We start from the raw sequence: 4,509 nt of genomic DNA, 5'->3' as shown, positions 1-4,509 counted from the left end.
GTAAACAACAATGCCATTTGAAAATTGTAAATGTTACTTACTATTCACAATGTTTGGAAAACATGTAAAAGTAATATTTTATTGGATGGATGTGTTCTAATTGTTATTTGAAATTCATAAGTATAATTGGTGGTCACCCAACCCTTATCCTCTTTAAGTTCTAATTAAATTGATATATTATTATAGCATGTTTGCTAGTCTTGTTCATGTGCTTTGAATAGTTGACTTTGTCCTTAATTGGAAAGAATGAATATGGTTGAATTAAGCATTGAATTGTGTTATTGAAACATAATAAGATTTTTCATTATATCATATTCTTGCTTACTTATGTTGCATGGAAAGATAGCCCCTAAATTGTGTTTTTAGTAACATGTTAAAGTATGCCTGTTAGCCATGTGTAGAAATGAAAAAATAATTGCTTTCTAAAATATGTATTTTTTGGATTTTGAGAATTGGTTTGGATGGTTATGGATGTCATATCCCATGGCTGGGAGTTGTTTTCACACAACACTTTGGGTGTGTAAGTATAGGTAATTTGGTGTCCTTAACATTTGGCTTGCATTGCTCAACAATACATGGGGTTTGGACATTTTTCCTTGGTAAGTGTGTTGATTGTTTAAACCTTGGTTTCATGGGGCAATTAAGGTGTTGGAATCTTAATGAATTCATTTCATATGCTCGTAATCAAGTTTGGAGCTGAAGAAAACTCTAGTGGGCCAAAAGAGTATGTGTCCCACTTCAAATCACTTATCATAGCATAGAGGCAATTTTGAGATAGCCAAGGATGATTCTCGAATCTCCTAAGAGATTTCCTCTTGTAATAGTGATGATTTGGACCCAACATGGGAAATCCAAAGACAACAGACACTTCCAAACTTTTTTCAAAAACATTTTATAAGGTTGTTCATTGGGATCTACCATGAATGAATGTCATCTTAGTCTAATGATAGCTTGCACTTTGTTAGTTATTCCTCGTGTCAAAAGTCACGTCTTTGTGTGAGAATGATTTATCTCTTGTATGACTAGGTGAGGTCTTCGATCTCCCAATCATCCTCCTTGAGTGAGAAAGCCTATGGCTGGGATGTTATTTCTATATCATGATGGATGTGTGGTTTTCTTGTTTGGTTGAGGGTTGAGATGATGTACTACTATCTTATAACCAACTATCATATTAGAAAAGTCTATACCTTCTCAATTGCCCATGCGATGTGTTTGTCTCATAATTATGATTTTTGGAAAGCATGTAAAGTAATATTTTCTTTTATGTATTATGATTGTTATTTGAAATTTATTAGTATGGTTGGTGCTTACTAAACCTCAATTTCCTAAAAGTTCTAATCAAATTGATATTATTGTAGCATGTTTGATAATCTTGTTCACATGCTTTGAATAATTTAGTCCAACCTTAATTACAAAGAATGATTATTATAGTTGAGTTAAGCATTGAATTGTGTTACTGAAATATGATGAAATTCATCATTATATCATGTTCTTATTTTTTATATAATTTCGTAGCATCTTTGTGTGAGAATAACTAGTATTTTGTATGACTGAGTGAGGCCTTAGATCTTGTAATCATACTCCTTGAGTGAGCAAGCCTATGATTGGGGTATCATTTCCACATCATTGTGGATGTATGGTCATCTTGTTTGGTTGAAGGTTGAGACGATGTACACTATCTTGTAACCTATCATCATGTCAAAGAAGCCTCTACCAACTCAATTGTCCAAGTGATGTGTCTCTCAATCATTGTAAGTCTTTTTCTTATGTGATTTTATTTGGTATTTGTAGACCTTGTGATGTCACACACTTGGTAGCGTCATATTGTGCTTTAGTTATGATATTCAATTTCAACACAATCATGTATTGAGTACAAATTGTGACATGTATATGTTGCAATTGTAATGCAAAAAGTTATTGGCCTATATTTTGTCTATTAATGTCATGATGTAAAACTTAAGACAATACACTCTCCACCATCAAAGCCAACTCACAAAAAAGTTGTAGCTTTCTCTGACTGAGTGGGAAGATTTCATCTGAGAAGTATATTGGCATTATTTTTCTCAAAATAAAGACATTGCTATAAACTTTTGCAACTCCCTAATATAAACTTTTATTGTTATCTTAACTTATAGAAATATGAGAGCTTTATATAATCATGCCAAAATGCAAGTAGAAAATCACAATTGAATGCCTTCGAAACCAAACATAAAAATTTCTAATAAAAATATTAATAAGACGTGGAAACATTTTTATTTATTTAAAAAACTCAAAGCTTTACAAAGTCATTCCAAAAAACATGATAGAAATTTGAAATTAGAAAATCATTTTTTAGAGCCTTATTAGAATAATTAATTCTTTTAGTCAATTACTTTTTTAGTTGTTCTATTAATGGTCATTTACTAGTCATTTAGCTTTCTAGTTTGTCTTCTTAGTTGTCGATTTATTTAGCTTTTTAGTTTGTTTAGTCTTTTAAGTGCAACTATTGCTTCTTTTATAGGAACGCATAGTTTGCTTTTTAGTGTTTAGCTTTTTAACTTTTTTTAATGTTTTAAGCGTTTTAGCTTTATGTTGAAGTTTTAGTTTAACGGTTCATTCGTTTTAGAGCACCATCTTGTAATTCCTCTATATACGGATGTATATTCATAATTAATTTATCCAATCATTCAATTATTTTTCATGGTATCAGAATGGGTCGATGGGATTTTTTAAAGTTTGACGAACTTTTTAATAAAATTTGTGGAGGTGCTACCTAGAAATAATTTCAGAAAAAAAAAAAATTAGGTTCTAATTGCTATTTTCAGTTCGTGGGATTTTTTGCATGAATTTTCGAAAAAAAAATTCAGAAAAATGGAATAGGGTTTTCTTCTTAAAATTTTCTAGGTGGATTTTGTGATTCATGGATTGGGGCTTATTTGCAAGCGGTTTTGGAAAATCACGAGTTTGTGGCCGCGTTTTTTTTCCTTTGCAAATTTCTAAAGAAGGGTTTATGTTTTTTTTTCCGATTTTGTGGGCAGCAAGTTGTGCGGAAGTTTTTTTTTTCTGGGCATTCATGGGTTCTTCTGATTGCAGTGTCGGTTTCTTTCCTTCCAACACAAGTTCATGTTTTTGGCATGACCTTTTTATCTCTGGCTACCCATACCCATTAACATCCGCGATTTTTAACCGCGCATCTGTGTTTCGACGGGTTTTTTCGCTTATTTTTCCAATGGGTCTGTCTTTCTGCACACGACAATTTATGCCTCATCTGCAATTTTTCACGCTAAAGATTTCATTTTGGAGATTCAAGTTCTTATTTTGGGTTTTTCGTGATTTTTGCCCCTTGACAAAATTATTAGTGGGTTTTTTAAAAACATTTTTGAAAAAAATTATTTTTAGATTTTTTATAATTTTCTTTAAAAAAATATATTTTGAGATTTTATAATTGTCTTTAAAAAAATTATTTTAGGTTTTTATAATTTTTTCCTTAGAAATTATTTGTGGGTTTTAATTATCTTTTCCTTAAAAATTATTTTTCCCTTACAAAATTATTCTGGGTTTCTGATTTTTCGCCACAAAAAATCATGGGAAGGTTTTGCTTGATTTTTTCCTCAAAAATCAGAGTTTTTGCTACATGATGTCTGGTATTTTGCCACACGACGTTTTAGGGTTTTTACGATTTTTTCCTCAAAAATTGTTTTGAGGGTTTTCACAATTTTTTCTTGAAAAATTGTCCATTGGTTTTTGTCAATTTTGTCCTCAAAAATCATGAGTTCTCTTTTGGAGGATTCTTATTTTCACGGTTTGACGGTTTTTTCCAAAAAAATCGTGCTTTGTTGCAATCTATTTTGGGTCGCACCAAGAGTTGTTGGGGCGAACATCTGCAACCGCGGTATCTTGGAGTATGTTTTGGAGTTGCTGGATCAAATAGTGCTCAGTACTCTTCTACAAAAGTTTTTGCAATTTTTTGCTAAAATTGTGTTTGTTGCTCTTTGGAGGGTTTGACGATTTTTTCTCAAAATCATGGTTCAAGCTCAATAATTCGTGTGACAATTCTATAATTTGCATGAAGGTTACATCACTAGGACGAATTCAGCTATTCCTGGTCATTAACTCTTTGCAAATCCTGGGAAGGTCTCCACATCAGCAAAGTGTTCTTGTGTTTGTGATCAAAAGACCTACAGCGTCTTCTGTCAGGTACTTAGTTGATACAATAACCATTAAGAGAAGATATTAGAATAATTAATTCTTTTAGTCAATTATTTTTCAAGCCTTTCTTTAAGACCCTACAAGCTTATGTTCAATCTAACATATGATTGCATCTGAAATATTTTCTGACATTGGTATCGGATTCATTTTCCACTTGTGGGATTGACTGCATAATTGAAAACTGACTACATATTGATGATTGCGTGAGTGATAATTGCAAAGACGAAGACAATGACCATAAATTGCATAGATTTTAGCCAAAAGGGATGCTACCCGGAAACAGGAACATGATCGCCCACGTAGACCATACAGCAAAGACAG

At 32.0% G+C, this 4,509-nt stretch overlaps 1 protein-coding gene across 1 annotated transcript in view; it reads left to right on the top strand.

Moving 5' to 3' along the window:
- The first annotated feature begins 2,757 nt into the window (after positions 1-2,757).
- The window catches only part of LOC131857303 (protein MAIN-LIKE 1-like), a 39,487-nt gene continuing 37,735 nt past the window's right edge, over positions 2,758-4,509 (top strand). The window contains exon 1 of the mRNA XM_059209583.1: positions 2,758-4,176. The gene's annotated coding sequence lies outside the window, so the exon portion shown is untranslated. The remainder of the gene's footprint in view (positions 4,177-4,509) is intronic.

Source organism: Cryptomeria japonica, chromosome 8 (genome assembly GCF_030272615.1).
Source record: "Cryptomeria japonica chromosome 8, Sugi_1.0, whole genome shotgun sequence".
Classification (NCBI taxonomy): Eukaryota; Viridiplantae; Streptophyta; class Pinopsida; order Cupressales; family Cupressaceae; genus Cryptomeria; species Cryptomeria japonica.
Note: the sequence above shows the minus strand (reverse complement) of the source record. Positions and strands in the feature narration are given on the sequence as shown.